General features: G+C 41.0%; 1 protein-coding gene across 1 annotated transcript in view; it reads left to right on the forward strand.

Moving 5' to 3' along the window:
• Nucleotides 1–1,033: 1,033 nt before the first annotated feature.
• Nucleotides 1,034–21,365, forward strand: part of LOC140907945 (uncharacterized) — a 39,274-nt gene continuing 18,942 nt past the window's right edge. The window contains exons 1-2 of the mRNA XM_078851915.1: nucleotides 1,034–1,296; nucleotides 5,592–5,757. The gene's annotated coding sequence lies outside the window, so the exon portion shown is untranslated. The remainder of the gene's footprint in view (nucleotides 1,297–5,591; nucleotides 5,758–21,365) is intronic.

The following is a 21,365-nucleotide window of genomic DNA, read 5'->3' on the forward strand; positions in this document are numbered from 1 at the left end:
AAGAAATACTGAGAAAATAAATGTGTGTGGGGGGGGAACACGACGGTTGCTATGTTAAAAAAAAACAGATTTTTTTGTTATGGTAACTGTGTAAGAATGACATGTCCAATGTACACCACAAAGAAGGCCCTGGCAAGTGCCATGCCCACAGATCTGAAATAAAAGATACAGCTAGTGTAAATCAGCTGTCGTTCAACGGAGTTATGTTGATTTTCACCAGCTGAGGATCAAGCCCATCATTTCTAGTACTAGAAAAGCAAAGAGGTAGAGAACTCTTGATACCATTGCCCTGTTGCCAAACACTGGACCAGATGAGGAGCTGCTCTTGCAGCATGGGCTTGCATGTCTGGGCTGTGTGTACAATAAGCACAAGGACAGAGCACAAGAGGAATCTTTATTCCCATCAGGGAGAAATCAGCCTGTAAAGGAGTAGGGAGGAGGCAGCGCCATGACCCTGCTCCTTCTCTCCACCCCTTTTGACACACTCTAGGGATCCTAATGTGCCCCAAGCAACCGCAGGACAGCGCCTGGTGAAGTGTCTCCTGTGCTTTCCCACTCTCCTGAGTCATATAGCTCCAAACCATCCATCTCTCCTCTGAGGACCACATTCCCTGACCAAATTACACCGTCCTGGGTGATGCAGTCCAGCTGGTGAACCTACTTCATAGGGGAGAATAGGGACATAAATTGTGAGCAATGCCCCTGAAACCAAAAGAGTTACACTGCATAAAAGTGGTGCAAAGGCAGAATCAGGCCCTTTGAATCCCGAAGTAGCAAACCAAAAGCCCAGCAAAGGCATTACCAATAGACTATTATGGTATGGCTTTCCATCTCAGAGTGAAACTCCAATGGGCTGTAAACTGTCACTCCAGCAGACAGCAGCTCCGGGGCTCATAGGAGCCGTGTGTGCAGTTTTGCTGCTGTTTGCTGCTAGCGCTCACTGAAATTCTTCACAACTGCCAAGAGTGCTGACTCATCATTCAGGGCTCCTGTAGCCTTCCTGCTAGAAACTAGACAAGGCAAGGCTGGTCACACATTCAGCAAGAGATAATGGATTCCAGTAACTTGTGGGTGGCGAGGAATGGGGGGTAGGGGAAGGAACAATCTTAAAGGATATTAAATTAATGCAAACAGTGACAACGGAACAAATGCCAAAGTAACGGAGACTGAAACAGCTACTGACATACATAAAGAACAACGGCTGCTGGAGCTTTTTGTGAATATACCGAATGCCATGCGTTCTTGACAGCTGAAGATCAGCAGCTTAGGCAGAAGGAGAAATCCTCTGGACTTACAGTAAGTCCTGTGACACTGTATCATTTGACTCAATTAGCTCAAATGACTGGGATGTAATTAGGCAAAAATATAACATGAGTTGTGACTCACGCTGTGCCTCAAACTGCCCAGGTCAGCGTGGTAAATTAATTCATATTTTCTGTTAAATGAAAGCTTAGTGTCAACAGCAATTCTTGGCATATCACATGGATATTTATTACGGGAGATGAGGGAAGAAGGGATTTGCTTATGTCCAATGATTTCAAAAGCAAAAGTGAATGAGAGTTAAAAACAAGGGATCAAAGCTAGGGAATATGTCAGGTCAACAAATATAACTGAGACGTAAGTTATTTTTGGCATACCATCTGGTAGCTATGTATGAAAGCTGATGATTAACTTACTAGTTATGTGTGTATGATGCAAGAGGTATGGTGAGTGGTTCACTTGCAAATTTAGTCCTCCAGCCCCGTTCCTTGTGCCCAGACAAAATCCCCAACATAAAAGGCTTAGCCCACAAATTAGCCAATATGGTCATCCCAGATTTTATTTATTGTAAGCCATCGGCCTAAGGGTGACAATCTGAAACACGCACTGCAAAGCCCTAGTGCAATTTGCATTAGTACTCACTAGAAATGGACCTGGACTTAGGAAGCTTGAATCCAAAGCCACACCTGAATCCTAATCTTCCATAAGTAGCAGAGGGTTGTTGGATGCCGTGTTCTGGTTGGGCTGATAATAGAGCAAGGCATGACTCTGGCTCTTCTGGACATTGCTTACCTTCAGGTGGGTTCCAGAGATGGTGTTCGGGGCAAACTGGCCGTGTGTGAAGGGACCCACTGGGGCAAACATGGAGTGAGAGGAAGTGTGGGGGAAAATTGGGGGTAAGACAGAGCACTGGGGCAAACTAGAGAAGCAGTGGGGAAATCGATGGAGGCAGTGGGACAGAGGGGTAAACTTGGTGACTAAGAAGGAGCACTCGGAAACACTGAGAGGAAGCACTGAGGCGAATTTGGAGTTGGGGAATCACTGGGTTAAGGGATCACTGGAGATCAACGTGGGACATGGTTCTGTAGCTAACCCTGTAAAAAGCCCTGTGTAAAAGTGTTAAGGAAGTTGTAATTTAGATGCAAAATGTGTTAACCACTTTTAAAGCACATTGCCTTCCTTAGCATGGCTTCGTTATCATAGTTTCAAACAAGCCAAAATGCATGACATTGTTATGAATCATGGCTCTTGTGGCAAATTTGTGGTAAGATGTGGTGCTAGAAATACTGTATTAGAGACAGAGTTTCTTAGAAGGTGAAAATGTTCCTTTAATTGACTTTAGGGCTGCAAAAATAGTTCGGAGACTGAAAAAAACCCAAACCCATTATCTGAAGGAGTTTGAACTCCATCCAATGTGCGCTCTTTAGTTGCAACTGTTCCGTTGTATTAAACAGGGTGGCCTAGAGCACAGCACTGTTACCATTCAAAATCTGTTGAAGGCTAAAAGAAAAATGGAACACATCATAAAGAACCACAGATTCATTTATGATTGAACATTTTTTCATCTAGAGATAGAGGGCCATATTCTCAGCTGGCCTAAATTGGTGTAGCTCCACCCAAGTCAACTGAGTTATACCAATTTACTCAAGCTGATTACCTGGCCCAGAATACTTCTCCAATATACAAGTGCCCACACCAAAGAATATCTGATTTTTGACATTAAGAGTTGAGGTGACATTTCTTACTCAACAGAGCCACATAATCTTAACCTGACTCCCGCTTCATCTCCACAGTAAGGAGTCTCTCAGGATGATCACAGCATCTCCCCCCTCAAGCTTGTTTGTCTGTTGTAATCTTTGCCAACCATTCTTTTGTGTCAGGCTCCTGACCTACCTATTCTGAGACTGATCTGATTTGGGGGGTTGATTTTTAGAGAGGATTCAAAATGAAGTTTTAAACCTCTCCAATCTAACTAAAATGGCAAACGTTAAATTCCATCCTGTGGAACCATAATGTCCCCAACGTAGGTCAGCAGCAGAGTTTGCACATGGGATCTTCACATCCACACCACAGCTCTCTACCACTTGAGCTAACACATATTGCAAGCAGGATTCTTGGATTCTCTTCCTAGTTCTGCAAGGGAAGTGTGGTCTGGTATTTTTCCCTATCTCTGTGCAAAAAAGCATTATAAGAAAGTTGACATTTAAAAACAGCTCAGGAGAGGTGGTGGTTTATATCTCAGGAATCTATTAAGCCAATGACCTCCAATTTGCATCACACTTTCTATCCCAGGCCACAAACTAGCATAGCAATTTCCAGGCCACTCTGACCTCTGTGTGTGAATTTCAGAGAGGTTAGAAAACTCAGCTTCAGACAGTGACAGTGCTTCAACCTTAACTATGGTCCAGTAACTTGCCCCCCGTAATGTCCAGTCTGGATTTTCATAGTCCTTCAAAACAGAGGACTAATGTACTGAAGTCTGACCTGGTTTCTTCAGTTTTTTCAGTGGAGTTACATGGGTGTAAATCTGGAGTATCAGTGGGGAATTAGGCCTTATGCCTGACAAATCAAATCACAAAGTTATCCCAAACCTCCCTCCCCTTACTGTAGATTATTGAAACACAACTCATTGGGTATAGTCTTGCTTAGTGCTTCTTACTACTTTTTTCAGCTAGCTTTGCAACTTCTGATTTGTCAAAAACAAGAAATAAATAAGCATGGTGTCTAGATGCTATGGGGAACATGAACTCTTGCCTCCAAGGAACTGTTTTCATTGGGATTGAAACCATGCTGCCTACCTAGAAGGATTCTCATGCAGTTTCCTCGATAGTTGGAGAATTTGTTTCTATTCTATTCAGGTTCATATAATGCACCCATCGCCATAGCCTCTGAGCACCTTCCAACAATTAATTAAGCAACATACTTAAAATATGTCACATGTTTTCTGCCTGCTGTTATAAGTAGGGCCAGATCCTCAGCTGGTATAAATTGGTTCGCTCCATTGAAATCAATTGTTTTACACCACCGGTAGATCTGGCCTGTAGTCTACAGCATAGTGTGGTTTCCACTGTTTTCAGAATAAAACCTCCAAAACAATAACAACAATAAAAACTCCCTTGTCAATACTGGTCAGGAAAGTATGCTGGAATCTTGAGTACAGCCACATTTATACATAGCTGTGGCTAGCATGTTTTGAATTCTAGTGTGGACAGGACCTAAATTAGGAAAGAGGCAAGAGAAACTGAATGCAAATGTGTGTAAGGGAATATTAATGACTGGTACCAGAGTCACTTTCACTTTGTTATTAAAAGCAACATCGGTGCTTTGGAAGAATACAGACACCGGAGAAGTGTAACTGGCTGCTGCTTTTAGCTCAGGCACAATGTTTCTCTAATTTTAACTGTTTATGAATGTAGTGCTGAGAGCAAAGGAGAATGGAATTTAGTTATCCACTGAATAGGGGCAGCATAGGTTGTGACAGTGTGACCTTTCACATGCTGTTTTGCTAATGAGTTTCAGCCTTTACCTGGAGACAGGGGCATGCACAGGAATAAAAATGTGGCCACTTTTGGAGGGGCACTTTCTGTGCCTCCTCTGGCTGGAGGAGCTGGCTCTCCTCCCCTTCCTCCCTCTCACCCTACCCTGCAGCCAAAGGAGCTGGCTCTCCCTGCCACGGCCCCAGGGCGGTGAAGCTTGCTGTCCCTTGGCAGCCAGAGGAGCTGGATCTCCTCCCCCGGCACCGCCATGGCCCCAGGGCCAGAGGAGCTGTCATCTCCTGCCCTAGCTGGGCTGGAAGAGCTCGCTCTCCCCACCCCGGCTGAGTTCTGTGTCCCCACTGATTGGGGGGACATGCCCTTCCTTACTCCCTCCCTCCTGCTTGTGCATGCCCTTTCCTGGAGATACTCACTTAGGTTCCACACCATGGTCTTTACAGTTGATGGGACAAATCATTTTCTTTGCCCATTCGGTTCTGGACTTGAATGCTGAGGCTGCCAACAAAGCTACCAGCTGACTGTTGTAATGGTTTTGTGATAGGGACACTTGTCCACTAGGAACTGAACTGAGGCTCCCAGCTTGTTTCATAGAGGCCACCTCCATCCACTGGATGGTGATGCCTTTTGATGGCTGGGTGTTAATTATCATAGAATCTAACTGTGAAAGCCTTCACATCCCACAGCCTATCCCTGAGCTGTTCAGTCTACTGCTGTAACTCCAGCAGTTTCTGGCCATAGACCCAGCACAAACCAACCATGGGAGGATTATCCCAGTATGATGGCACAAGACCAGTTTAGAGATTTTGACATGACCTCACCGTCTTCCTATCATTTCAGGGACAAATCCAGAGACCATGTCCATGATATTCCAATGTGGCAACGATCCCCAATTGCCATTTACCACCAGTATCCATTGTAACTTGGAGCAGCTCTGAAGCGGCTCAAACTTATGCTGAGGGACTAGCCTCACTCACAGCAGCACCAGAGTCAGAGGCACAAACAGGTAAGCTCTATGCCTCTATTGTAGCCCTTGACTTGCCCAGTGTGTTCCTCTGTTTATAGCTGAGGATCTGGGCCCATTTATTTCTAAAATACTCTAGTATTTTTAATAGTATAAAAATATTTACAACTTAGCAAAATGTGCTTATTATCTGATTGTTTGGTCTATGTCAGTGTGTTAACAAACAGACAGGCCGTCCTTGTTACTGCGTCCCAAAGCAGCTCCAGGTTCTTTGTCAAAGCTTTTAATAGCCCTTTGGATTGGAAAAGTGCCTAGACAGTCATAGGATTGCATGACTCACTGGGCTACAGAAAACTAGCTAAACACAAAGTTAAAAGAATCAAAACAGCTACATTAGGTCATTTTGAAATATCGGTATCTGAGTTACACAGTTCAGATAGAGATTATTTTAGTAGCTTGCAAAGAACATCACATTGCTGGAATTTCTGAAATGTTTGAGAAGTAAGTTCAAGGTCGTATTTGAACACAAACATGTTGCACATGGTAATTATCATGAGTCTGTTATATTTACTGGTACAAAGTATTCAGAGGCATGCAGCAAGTAAACTAATGATCTGTCGCTGAGCAAAGTTTAACTCTGAGTACTGTGTTATGGATTTCAAAATATGTTTTAGTGTCAGGCTTTCTGAAATCACAACGAGAAAAATATTTTGATTGTGAAAGAAATGTGAAAGATTTACTTGAGACAGAAAAAGAAGGGAGGCAGTAGGCAGAAAAGCCTGCAAAAATATTTTCTCAATGCTATATAGTGTTTAGATCCAGTCATATAGCCAGCGTATGAGAACAATGGGAACCAAGACAAATCTTACGTATACTCATATCTGAATTTTAACAAACAATTTAAACTCTCTCCTGATAATCTTTGAGCTGGTACATTGTGATACATTGTCAGAACGAAACTTTATTACCAAAAGTGAGATCAGCATTTACAGAAGGCCTTTGTGAGTAATACACAGGTCCCGTCTCTTGACACAGAATCCCTGTACTGGAGGCAGTTTCAGTATTAATCAGTCTGCTGTTGCTAAGGGCTACGATTTGCTAACAGAAAACTTGGATTGGTCACTGATTCATTGTAATGAGGCACTGTTAATTTGCAGTGTTTTAATTTACCCAACTGTGTTTCCTTCAAGATTATATTAACAAAAGAGTCATTAACAAAGAATTTCTGTTGCCATTGATGCATGTGCGTGCGTGTGTGTGTGTGTTTTCTCTGGAAGGTTTCAAAGCACTGGTATATTTAGATTATTAAAGGCATGATTTTGCTTCCATTGAAGTCAATGGCAAAACTCTCTTAGGCCTCAATTCTTCTCCCAGAGGGAGAATTCAGTTTTGTGCAGAGGGCTGGCACAACACCTATTTACCATTTAAGCCCCACAGGGTGGTGCATAAACTTGTGCTGGCCCTTTGCATATGGGTGAATTTCTCCCTAAAAGAGGAAATCAAGCTAACGGAGTAACTTCAATAAGGTGACACTGCCGATTGTTGGTAGTGAGTCCAAGCAGTGAGATTCAGATCTGAAGTCTTAAACCACCCCCATAAGAATTGGGGGGCAGACGGTTCTGCCAACTTTAGAGATGTGGGGGCAGCTGTGAAATTCAGACCCAGATCTGGGTTCAGAGGGGTGGGAGGATGTGCTCAGCTATAATTCTTAGCAAATAGTCTTTAAGGCTCCAGTTGACCAAAGCAATTACATCATGTGCTTAAGTGTTTTACTGAATGAAAATTGCCTGCTGGATCAGAAACTACACAAATAAAGCAAAACCCAGCAGCTCTTCAGACATGGACAGAGTCAAATTTACTCCCAAGGGAGCTGCAATCGGTACCTTTTGCTCAAAGGCGTCCCTATTCATGAGTGGATTCACCCCCAGGGGAAGGCCAAGGCCCATACCACCACCGTCAGATCCTCAGGGTTCCTACATAATAACACCTAGTTCTTATATAGCATTTTTCATCCGTAGCTCTCTAAGTAATTTACAAAGGAGGTCAGCATTGTTACCACCATTCTTACAGAAGGAGTAACTGAGGCAGAGAGAGGTGAAGTGACCTGGCCAAGGTCACTCAGTGGGCAAATGGCATAGCTGGGAGTACAACTTATGTCTACTGAGTCCTAGTCCAGTGCTCTGTCCGCGAGACTTCTGGGCTAGCCCCACCCAGTTTTGTGACTATATTTGCCAACTCTGGGGCCCCTGTTGGAACAGATGTTACACGAAGCTTGCTCAAGAAACCATACCACTGCCAGGGAACTGCAATCACAAGCCAGTGGAAGCCAGAGATGACTCGTCTGACTATGCAGATAGTTTTATTTCCGCTCCCCTCCCCTCAAAAAAATCTGCTTATGATACTATGTGTTTTTATCTAACACAAATACTTACCTGTGCAAAACCTCTCAGAGGGCAAGATCCTGATCTCGGTGGTCTGGGTGTAATTGTACAGTAACATATTCACGTCAATAGCATTTCTCTGGATTTACACAGGTGTCACCAAGTGTTAAATTAGGTTCAGTATTGCCATTTCTTGTGATTTTACCATAAGTCTTGCACTATTGGGTTTTTTTTTTTTAATTTAATGCCTGCACTACCGGAATCATGTGAAAATGTGAGAATCTCAGGTTTCATTTTTTATGCATACGTTTCTAACTCTCATGGTCTTGGAGTAAAACTGGCAAATATGAACCCTAAAGGCTCAGAAGGGCAATAAAAAGAAACCCATGTGTACCTTTTATTTAATCTCATGATTTTTTTAAGTCCATCTCACGATTTGTGGGGCCTGGCTCATGATTTTTGAACATTTGGGGTTGCCAGCCCTGCAGGCCCAGAGTCTAGCTTTCCCTACTCATCGGATCTCTATTTCTATGAGTGACTCATGCAGTATCATGGGGACGGCAAGAAGGAATGTGATGTGTTCACCACATCATCCGTTTAATTTCCTGGGCACATTTTTAGAGTGACTGGGAGATTCTCTATTGCGCCTTTCATTAATATGCATCTAGATTTGTCTGCCTACCTTGCATCTGCACTAACAACCCTTCTGTGTGACCCTGGGTGAAAACTGAGAGGTACCATCAGCTAAAAGCAAGGGACTGACCAGAGTGTGCCCCTATTCTGAATGGATAGTTACAGCTCTGTGTAATACAGAACCATAAAATATCGTCTAGGTCAGATATGCCTTTAAACCAGGAGCATAACTATTAATAATTAAATATAATAGCCAATCATTCCCTTAGAAAGCAATTTCTCTCCCCACTAGCACACAGAGCAAAGACTACATCAATATTTTTCTCAGAGGAGATGGATAGATAGCTTAATTCATTTTGCAAATCCAGGGAAGTGACACTTCAGCACTTTCACATAAACCGTCTCTGACACTGTAAATTAGCTAAGGGGGGAAAAAGGGGGGGAACATGTCAGGCACAGAAGGACTTAATTTTTCTCTTGTTTAAAATATCATCAGTTATCTGCAATCAATGTAATGAGACAGCTTTCCATACAATAATGATTTACAATATGTTTATAGGCAGAGATAGGAGTAATCATAAGGTTAGCTTTGTCTCCATGTGATTTCTTTGAGCATCAGAAAGGCTTAGTTTTGCAGTTCTCTCAGCCTAAGAATGCACGAGAGACAGACTTAGATCTATGTAAATTTCTGTACTTCCCCACACAAATATGTGTAGTGTATGCAGGCAATCTGGCCTTAATTTCATATAAACATATCCAATTACCAGATGCTTAAGACATGCAAAAATCAACGATCCCAAGGAATGAAAAGCAATACAATCACTGTTTAAATATCTAAACGTGTATTAAAGGAAACACACTTCTGGATTTGATGTTTTAATTTTCTTAACTTTTCATTGTCTGGGATTTCCTGTTTTAAAGCTTGCGGGGGGTGGGGGGGGGAGAATGAGGAATGCTTCTACTGCTGATGTTGTCCTTTCCCAGTGGGTAATCTCTGCCCCAGTGTTTTACGTGGAGCTGAGATGAATGTGGCTCTGCTGTATTTATTTCCTTGCGTGTGCACGAGAATTGCTGATATCAGCAGATCTCTGCAAATGGTGCTTGACACAGGCTCTGCTGTTGTCACACAGGGAACACTAGCCTGTTTTTATGGACACAACAAAAATCATATTTTTAATATTTCTTAGCAACAGAATCTCTCTTAGGTACTTGTATAGTCCTCGTTATAACAATCTATAATGTATTTACCCTCACAAAACCCCTCTGTAGTAGGGAAGCGACATTATTCCCATTCTACAGATGGTGATCTGAAATACTTAGAGACTAAGGGCTTTATGCAGCATTGTGCAGTGTGAGGTTGTGAATCCTAATGCACAGCAACTAACCAAAATGTCCCTAGTGCACACCAGCAGAGCCTACATGGGCCATTTAGCAAGCAACAGAATTCATACTCTCATAGCCCACACTGTTGCACTGTATAGACAAGCTCTAAGTGACTTGTCCACACTCGCATAGAAAGTCTGTGGTGGAGCAGGACATTCAACTCAGGTCTCTGAAGTCCAAGGCTAGCACTTGGGCCATTGAACTATCCTTCCTCTCAGTGGGTGAGTGATGGTTTTAACAAATCAAATGATTCTGGAATCCTAATGCCTTTCCCCATCAGATTAAGCTATAGTTTGTGTGAGGAGCTATGTAACATTTATATATATATGCCATCCCTAAAATACTCAGCTTTAACCCACCGAAAAATAACCTATATTTACCTAGCATAAAATATTAGAACTGTTCAAAAATTATTGTTAAAATATTTTTGTGCAAAGTGTTCATTTTTTCAATGCAAAATCTGAAAAAAATGCAATTTTCTTTTTTTGTTGAAAACCCAGAAAAATCCCCCCCCCCCCCAAAAATTAAAAACATAGAGACAAAAATTGATCATGCTGAAAAATTTCCCAGAAAATATTTACCATTTTCCAACAGTTATCAAACATGGAAAGCTTAATGTGTGTCATTATCTTTTCTCTAGCAGTTGTAATTGCAATCAGCACCCCTGTGAAGGAGTCACCCTAAAGTCTACACTTCTCCAACAGCAGTCAGATAATGATCACCATAACCCCCCCACATGCTGGTAAACTGTGGACCATTGTAGTGCATAAATTATTACATTGTGGACCTTAATGGCTCAACCTGGTCCGTTTTACAAATGAAATCATTTAACAGTTCCCAAAATAATACATAGGCTTTAATCCGTTGCAGTGTCATCGTATTCACCATCTAACTATCTCCAAGTACTTAACAAATCTATTCCCAGCTCTACAACAACTCACCTGCTGGCTGATACTGGGCAAGTCACTTCATTCCTCTGTACCTCTGCTCTACCATCTGTCTTGTCTATTTAGACTGGTTTCAGAGGAACAGCCGTGTTAGTCTGTATTCGCAAAAAGAAAAGGAGGACTTGTGGCACCTTAGAGACTAACCAATTTATTTGAGCATGAGCTTTCGTGAGCTACAGCTCTTTTCAGGATGGTGACTGTCCTGGAAAGAACAAGTCTCTTACTTGAGTCAAAATGGCACAAGGGCCTCTAGATGGTACTGAAATGCAAATAAAAATAGTCATAATAATTATTAGTAGTAATAAATAGTAAATCAGTGGGAGGGATTACAAACCAGGAAGTCTTGTCTTCCAGTCTCATGTTTATTCCACTAAGCCATAGTGCCTTTGAACTATTTTCTTAAGCATCCTCCCAAAAAGTGTCAGTTTAATCAGAACAAACACAACTATTGAGGATGCAAAGATAAATATATCCTTTTACAGTATGCTTTTTATATATATGATTCTTTCAAACTACAGATCGATAGTATTCACCCACATATTCACATTGCTGAAAGCTGCCCCTGGGCAAAACAACTAATAAAGTACATCTTGAGTCTTGTATCTATGGCAATTGTGATGCACGTGCAAATACTCAGCATAGTGAGTGTGCAGTGCAAGGCGGTATAATTTTTGGTTTATACTCCAGAGAAGGTATGTGCCTTAGGAACTGGGAGGTGCCCTAGTTGAAGGCTTCCCATGCAGGGGATGGTTAAAGAGCCTGCATGTAACTGCAGCTGGCTGTGTCCCTATCTGTATGTATGCTGGTGAAAGTGCAGGCTGGATAGGGCTTGGAAGCTTCTCAATGTCAAAGGGAGCTGAGGCTGGTGGGTTGGGTGAGCTCAGTGGTACCCCAGTTCCAGGTGGCACCCTGGGGGGGAACCTGTCACACCTACCATCTGGAATAGCCTTTTGGTGTACTGCCACCATGCTGGCAGTCTGAGCCAAACTCCGATCTGCTGCAGTGACATCAGTGGAGCTGTGCCTGTTTACACCAGATTTAAGTCTGGTCCTCAAATCCCCTGTGAAGACAGATATTTTCTCCCTGGCCTATTTCTCTCTCTGCGATTTTTGTATTTGTTATTACTTTATAACTCTACCTATTTCAATCTCTAAAGTGTTTTAGAGTAGAGTTCATATGAAAGATTTTACACAAAGTTGGATTGTACCTCAGCTCCCGTAAAACCCCATTGATATATTTGGTTATATGATATAGCTTAATAATTGAATCATACATAATAATTAATATTTGTACATGAAAGCTCTAAGGAATGCTACATTTCTTTTTTCCCCTTAGCTAGGCATGCTGTTAATTAATACATTGCAAAGTGATTAAAATCATTTTTAAATAATGAACAATACCAAGACAGACAAGTTAATTGATTGATTGGTGTATGAGCAGGGTCCTAAGGGACTAGCATTTGCATATTAACACAGATCCTGTCTTAACGAGCTGCTTGCCACATTTTATCTTCCTTTGAGCAGCACTGTGCATGATAAAATAACACAAATAAGCCCATCGAATTGCTACTTCTCAAGGAAACATTGCTCAAACTTTAAAAATGCCCTTCACTAAATATGACCTATGCACACATCATATACATCTGCAGAGAGAACTATGTAGATATATTGAACTTTTAGTGAAAGGTGCTTGTTAAAGTTAGCCATTCTGGAGAATTATTTGTAAAGACTACAGCATGGCAGTGCAATCTTCTCCATGCTGATCTGACATTTGCCTCAATCCTGATCTGGTGGTAGGAGGAGAGGAGAGTTCAGTGTTCAAGGCCATTCAATCTGGGGCCTCATTGCTGTGGCTGACAACAAGGAGCAGCATGCCAACCAGTTCCAATTGTCCATAAGAATGGGACTGCTATCACCAACTCATTTCACACAGGCCATCAAGCAGTAACTTCCAATCACTAGAGTCTAATCCTGCATCCACAGAAGACAGGCACAAAACTTCCAGCATCTTCAATAGTGTAGGGCTAGATGTGGAAGAATGTCCTAGAGGCAGTGACAGTCAACATGTCCACAACCGGACACATGACAACGTGTGACCAATTCCCCCTCTTTTGTCAATATAGTCAAACCTTGCTTACCTAAATGCTAATGAAATGAAATTCTTAATGTTGTTAAAGCTGGATATGAACCCCAAGTTTTGACTTCATCTCGTAAGTCTGCATGACTTACAGTCCTTGGGCCAGATCCTGAAATGGTATAAACTGGCATAGCTCCATTTAAGTCACTTGCAATGTACACCAGATGAGGATATGGCTCCTGTGGGCTTAAGTCCGGAAGCACAACTGCTGCCACCTCCTGTAGAACAGGGGGGACAGGAAGAATCCAGCAACCAGGTATTGAAGTTGGTTGTCAGGGGCAGGTCAAGTGACCCTTCAAAGCCTTCTGGGCAAGCTCCCAAAGTACCCGGGTGGCCCTTGAGATCAACAGATAATTGAGTTTCTACTGAATTTTGAACAAGTATAATGGCACTATACAAATGGAGTAATCATCACTGGTGTAAGCAAGGACAACTTCACTCATCCCAAGGATCTAGCTGTCTCAGGGATTTATCAGTGAAGACCAGTACCTGGAACTGAATCCAGAGCAGGAATAGGAACCAGTGACAACTTTGTAGCACTGATATGATATGCTGTCTTCAGGGTGGATTGCCACATGATGAACCAGCTGAAGATTTTGAATGAAGTCTGTCTTCAGTCCTTAAGAGACAGTACTGCCACTTTGATTGCTCTAGTTCATAGAATATCAAGAGTATTTTCATCTAGAGAATACAGGTTAAAGCAACCTTAGAAACTGTAATAGTTTATGATTACTATACTGAGCAGATTTAAGTCCATATTGTATACAGAGATAATTAAATTACTTAGGGAATTTTTGACTCAAATGGATTGTTTCAAATAGGTTGTCTTAAATTAATTTAAGACAGAGTTTAGGCCAATCCTTCTCCTCATGATATGAATTTGTTTTCTCTTTAGATTCGGATGTCATTTGTTAATCCTTTTATTTCTAATGGAAACAAAACTAAAAATCTCAGAAAAATCATCTCTTTAATGCTGTTCTAATAATTTTGTACTGTATGTTAATAATTACAGGTTGTTCCTGGATGATTAATAGAGGCCACCAAGATTTTTTTTAGAAATCAGCACTGCAGTATTTTGTTAGTCTTATAGTCTTTGCTAATATCTGTCACTTTTTACCCTAGAATAAATATACCATGTCTGTCTACCTTTCCATCAGTCATCTATCTCTCTTACATGCAAAAAATAAAGCCATGTTAATGCAATATTAAGGCTGTACTCTTAAAATCACAAAGGCCCAGATTGCAATACTCTTAGTAAAGCTGAATAATATCTTACATCATAAGTAGATCAACTGAAGTCAATACATCTATTTGCAGCATGGAGTACTATTTAATAGGTGAAATCCTGGACCCACTGATGTCAAAGCAGGTTTTGCCAAAGCCTCTAATGGAATCAGGAATTTACCCAATGTGAGCGTGGGAATCACAATCAGACCCAAAGTAAAGAAGTGCTAAAGTTATGTTTCTAACAGTAACATCTTCTATGATGAGATTACTGGTTCTGTGGATGAAGGGAAAGCAGTGGATGTATTGTTTCTTGACTTTTGCAAAGCTTTTGACACGGTCTCCCACAGTATTCTTGTCAGCAAGTTAAAGAAGTATGGCTGGATGAATGCACTATAAGGTGGGTAGCAAGTTGGCTAGATTGTCGGGCTCAACGGGTAGTGATCAATGGCTCCATGTCTAGTTGGCAGCCACTGTCAAGTGGAGTGCCCCAGGGGTCGGTCCTGGGGCCGGTTTTGTTCAATATCTTCATAAATGATTGGAGGATGGTGTGGATTGCACTCTCAGCAAATTTGTGGATGATACTAAACTGGGAGGAGTGGTAGATACGCTGGAGGGCAGGGATAGGATACAGAGGGACCTAGACAAATTGGAGGATTGGGCCAAAAGAAATCTGATGAGGATCAATAAGGATAAGTGCAGGGTCCTGCACTTAGGACGGAAGAACCGAATGCACAGCTACAGATGAGGGACCGAATGGCTAGGCAGCAGTTCTGCAGAAAAGGACCTAGGGGTGACAGTGGACGAGAAGCTGGATATGAGTCAGCAGTGTGCCCTTGTTGCCAAGAAGGCCAATGGCATTTTGGGATGTATAAGTAGGGGCATAGTGAGCAGATCGAGGGACGTGATCGTCCCCCTCTATTCGACATTGGTGAGGTCTCATCTGGAGTACTGTGTCCAGTTTTGGGCCCCACACTACAAGAAGGATGTGGATAAATTGGAGAGAGTCCAGCGAAGGGCAACAAAAATGATTAGGGGTCTAGAACACATGACTTATGAGGAGAGGCTGAGGGAACTGGGATTGTTTAGTCTGCAGAAGAGAAAAATGAGGGGGGATTTGATAGCTGCTTTCAACTAACTGAGAGGTGGTTCCAGAGAGGATGGTTCTAGACTATTCTCAGTGGTAGAAGAGGACAGGACAAGGAGTAATGGTCTCAAGTTGCAGTGGGGGAGGTTTAGATTGGATATTAGGAAAAACTTTTTCACTAGGAGGGTGGTGAAACACTGGAATGCGCTACCTAGGGAGGTGGTAGAATCTCCTTCCTTAGAAGTTTTTAAGGTCAGGCTTGACAAAGCCCTGGCTGGGATGATTTAATTGGGGATTGGTCCTGCTTTGAGCAGGAGGTTGGACTAGATGACCTCCTGAAGTCCCTTCCAACCCTGATATTCTATGATTCTATGATTCTATGATCTATCTGGCACATCCTGTACTTATATTTTAAATACATTTTGCCAAAACAAAACAGACATATACTAAGCAAAACTGATTACAATGAAATTTCAAATATCTGAAACTTTGAAATTTGGAGGGGGAAAAAAGGAAAAAAATGTAAACTTTTTCTTCCATTTTTTGACCACTGAGTGAGCTGATTAAGCTATTTCAATACTTGACATTCTGATCAAATCTTTTTCAAACTGTTGAACATCAGAGTGAAAAGCAAAAAAAAAGAAGGTGCAAAAATACTTATACGTTGTACTTCCCACCCCCTCTGTTTTTGACCTGCTCTAATATTAAACTACTTGTTTAACCAAAAAACAGGAAGAGGAAATACTACCTATGTGCAGTAAGGCTGAGATAATGTAGATGTAGGAGCCTTAGTTTTAACACTTCCTCAGTTCAGTGCCCAATGTTCATGTTAAATTACAGCTTTGTCTCACAAAGACTGTATTTTTTTCTTAAGAAAACCCTATAACTCAAAAACAACAGAAGAGATTTTGCCCAAATTTAAAACAAAACAAAACAAACAAACACACGCACAAATACTGCAGGAAACATAGAAAATGTTATTCTCTTTAGCCAGGCACTGATCCAAACCCTAAATAAGTCAATAGAAAGACTATCAAGTTTCAAGAGCTTTAGATCAGGTTGTAAATGAATGTTCAGAAAGGTACACATATGTATAAAACAGAGATATAATGGAAACAGTCTCAATTTTAAATATATTATATTAGTCATATTCCAGAAGCACCTAATATTCCCAGTCAGGATTGATTGTGCTAGGCATATATTATTCATTCAGGCTTTATTTCTTGTCTTCAGTCAAGTGTAGGTCTTGTTTATCCTGCATGGTTCCACATTCTTTTGAATCTTATTTGGGATGTTTATTGAATTTTCAGTGGTTAGTCTCATGTTTAAGGAGCCCTGATTCAAGGCCCTTATTCTGTATGTTTTTGTATTAGAGGATGTTGATGAGAGTTTATTTCAGTGGAATACAGGATGTTGGTCTGAGGTCTCTGATTCCTCTTGCAGAAGAAAAAAATTGAATAGAAAATTTTATTTTCAGACAATAGAAATGCCAGAATGAATCCCCCAATTCAATAGCCTGATTCATGACATTCACAGTGGTTTAGTCACTTGTGGATTATGGATCACTTAATATTGCTGCGAATTACAAGGCTTTTACACAATTCACAAGTGAAAAAAAAAAACATGATTAAGAGACTATGAGGCAGCTTAAAGAGGAGAATGAATTGGTCTGAGATGTAGTTCCATCCTGCTGGTTTTACCTACTACCCCTACACTGAAAAGAAAAATGGGAACAGATGCTATCTCTCTGAAGGGAGCTCACAGACCCTCCCTCTAGGTGTATAGAGGTCATTTTGTGATTTGGGAGATAGCAGAATGCCTCCAATGCATAGGCATGAGCCCTCATAACAGAAATCCATGGATGCAAAAATATGTGAATTCCAGTGTTAGGAGTATTCAGATGGAAAACAACTACTAAGATCATCTTCCTTGCCAAACTGTCTGGCATCACCCATATCTTTCAAGCCCTCCACTAGTTCCTCCTTCTCGAGCGCATCAAGTTCAAGCTTCTTGTCATTATCTTCAAGGCACTACATAGTTCTGCCCTTTCCTACCTGGCAAATCTTATTGCTTATTATATCACTACACTCCCACCACCTCTATTTCACACACCATGACAACCTAAAAGCCCTATTTATCCACTTCTCCCACAAACATATGTTCACTTTCTCCTATCGATCCCAAAGTGCTGCTCTCTGCATTGTGATTATTCACATACATTACAGATTTATTTGGACTTCTGTGTATGAGATTATTATTTTGTCTTACTGTAGTGCCGAGGAACCCAAGTCAGGACCAGGATCCCAGTGTGCTAGGCGCTGTACAAACACAGAACTAAAAAGATGGTCCCTGCCCCAAAGAAGTTAGAGTCTAGACAGGACCAGCTCTAGGCACCAGCAAAGCAAGCACGTGCTTGGGGTGGCACAATTCCAGGGGTAGCCTTCCGGCCATTTTATTTATTTTTTTTTTCGCTTGGGCAGTTGCGCTCTTGGAGCTTGGGGCAGTAAATTTTTTGCTTGGGGCATCAAAAACCCTAGAACTGGCCCTGAGGCTAGACAAGAGCCAACAGATGGATACAAACAGACTGATGGGAGAGTAGAAGGAAAGAATGTGAAGCCTTCCACCCCAGCAATGTTGCATTTCAGTGGAATATTTTCTCTCTCTCTCTATATATATATATATACACACACAGGGAGAAAAACTCAGCTGGCATAAATCAGTGTAGCTCCACTGAAGCCATTTTTACCGTAGCCCATATTTTGCTAAGTACTTGAGAATCTCCTGAAAGGTAAGACATTAGACCCTGTCCCAAAATTGCTTACAATCCAATTAGATCACTGGTGACAGGGCAGTATATAAACCGATGCCTCCTATTTAAACCTATGAGGCATGGCTTTATATCTTGCCCTGTCGTCAGTGATCTAACTGGATTGTAAACACTTTGGGACAGGGTCTAATGTCTTACAGTCCAATTAGATTACTGACATGGCAGGATATAAACCCATGCCTCATAAGTTTAAATAGACATAGAAGCATGGGTTTATATCCTACTCTGTCCGTGATCTAACTGGATTGTAAGCTCTTTGGGACAGCATCTAGATCACTTCTTCAGCTCCTCAGATGGTGTAAATTGGCATAGCTGCATTGATTTGAGTGACATTATGCTGCTTTACATCAGATGGAGTTTTCTCAAACTCTTTTCTTTGGAATAGATATGTAGATGTCTTTTTATGCCCCCTGATTACATCTCATGCCATTAGATAACGGGAATTGGATTCTCCATGTTACTCCTGGTGCTACCGATCTTGTCAACTTCTGAGACTCGGACTTATCATCTTTAAAAACTTCTTTGGGGGAAGCAGACTAAATTACAAACAACTGAAACTGAAGCATTTTTTTCCTCTTCTGCTGTTTACACTATAGTAGGGAATATGTCAGAGATAATTAGACAGGTTGGCTTATTTCCACCAGATTTTTTTTTTTTATCTTTTTTTGCAATAGTAGTACAATATAAGCGAGTTAGAAAGAAACCAAAGTATCAGACAGAGCATTTCACTATAACATCATGTAGAACAGCCTTTTAAAACATGTAATATAGTTCCTAATGCAAGAGTTGTTTATATTTGAATGTAAATGCTTGCAGAAGAGAAACATTATAAAAGTGTGATTTGGATCCTATTGGTCTCTTGAGCTTTTTGTGACTGGTATTTCTCCCTGGGGTAATTTATAAATGATTGTTCCCTGTTGCAAGAACATTGGCAGGCTTGAGGAAAGAATAGCTGCAATTTTCACTCTAGCGTGGCTGGCTCATATCCAGAAATTGCAGAAAGCCTAATTGCTACAAAACTGAGATTTGAGGCTTATTCCTTCCTACGTCTATAGTAAATGACATAGTATGAAAAATGCAATATTTTGTGTATATATATATATATATACACACACACACACAAGTGTGAAATTTTGATAATCCCAGCAACAGAAGTCAGAAGTGGTCCAGTAAAAAGATACATTTAAATAGTAAAATGATACTAACTAGACATCAGAAGTTGTATAACTTACATAGTAAAACATCGGAGAACTCTGATCTAGGTTAAAGGCCTTATAAGACAGAAAGACCTAGTAGGCTTGAATATCTACAGTAAACCACTTTCAAAAGTCTTAAAATAAAGCATCTGCTGAAACAAGATACAATAGCATTAATGGCTACCTAGACACCATTCTATTTCAATAAGTGTCACGAACGCTTTGGGGCTTATCAAAAATAAATGGCAGTAACTAGGTAAGAAGCTTGGCTTCTGTGACTTCCAGCCAAATTGCAATGCAAACAAACTCCAGTAAAATCTTCCATAACACCTTCTGAGTTATCTCTGCACCACTGTCTCCAGTCAAAAATTTATAAAATTGGATTTGCTGATTACACTTGTCTGGACAATAGACTCTGGCTGCTAATGCTTTATATAACATGTCAGCCTTGGACAAGTGAATAACTGATTGACTAACTTTACCTTAAACTAAAGTACTGTAGCAGGTTTGATTTAAAGGTCTTGATTGACCTTTTATATCAGTTTTACATCTGCGAAATTCCACTGACTTAAATGGAGTTATGCTTGATTTACTCTGTTATAAGTGAGAGGCAAATTGGGACCAAGGAATTTAAAACAGTAGGCACAGAGTTCCTTCCAAAATCCTCAGCATGTTCTGTTTTCGAAGCAGAGAAATTCTTGTAGATGGGGAAAACAGATCTTTTTTCAGACTTTGTCTCTCTATTCCTCCTCCACCCGCAAATCCATTTTGTGTCCCATTTCCTGACATACAGAGACAAAATAAAATCTTTCCAAAATGTTTAATCTTTCATATAAAACAAATACATTCACCTACTTATTAACATTTAATATCTTAAAACATCATTGCCAAATTGTTTACCGGGTTAATAAGCATTTGTGTTTTAATTATTTAAACAAATTCTCAAATATTCAAAATTGAGAAAAGGAATTAATAATTTACACATTAGGCCCACAACCAGGAAACCTGCAATTGTTAGTGTGTGTAAGAGAAATTTTTCACACAAGAATAAAGCATTAAACATACAGTGAAAAGATGCATTCTGAAGATGAAATCTTTATATAATGTAGTGGGGCGAGGTGAGAGGGAAATTCTAGAAAAAAACCTCATGATTACCTAGAAATGGTTTAGGGTTTTTTTTGGTAGATTGGCAGGGATGATGAGAAATGAACTCAGTTAAAATGTGGGGAGGGCTCCTTTGGGAAGCACTTTTGTTTCCAGCCATTTACATTAAAGCCATTTTAGGAGGGGAAAAGGAGTTGCTGTAGTTCGAGACAAGCAAACCAAACTTACTAATTAACTGCACTCTGCACTACTTGCACCAAGCTACGTGTGCTGGCTGACAAAATGGCCTACAGAGCTTGTTTGCAAACAAATTTAAATATTCAGTGCATCGCTTCTGGGAAGGAGGCCATCTTTTTCATACTATAAATCTGGGATGTATAATTTATTGTGACTTATGCTTCCCTCCCCTGGCTTCTGGATACCAGGAAGAGTCAGCATCATGCTGTAGCCTGCAAAATCCCAGAACTACAATATTAGTTAGAGGGGGACAAAACTGAGGCCTATGCTGATCAGACGGCAGTTTCTACACCTTGAACTCCCACCATGATTCTCCCATGTGGATGCCCGTCCGACTAGCCTGTTTTGATTGGCTGATACTGTGATTGGATTGGTCCTTTCTGATAACACTTGTGGGGGATGATGGTCGGGCTGCAAGATTATGTGAGCCCAACTGTGACTGTAGTTCAGAGGTAGGCGAAGTAATTTTTACAGCATGAAAAGTACTTTGGCAGC

This window comes from Lepidochelys kempii, chromosome 2 (assembly GCF_965140285.1).
Source record: "Lepidochelys kempii isolate rLepKem1 chromosome 2, rLepKem1.hap1, whole genome shotgun sequence".
NCBI classification, from domain to species: domain Eukaryota; kingdom Metazoa; phylum Chordata; order Testudines; family Cheloniidae; genus Lepidochelys; species Lepidochelys kempii.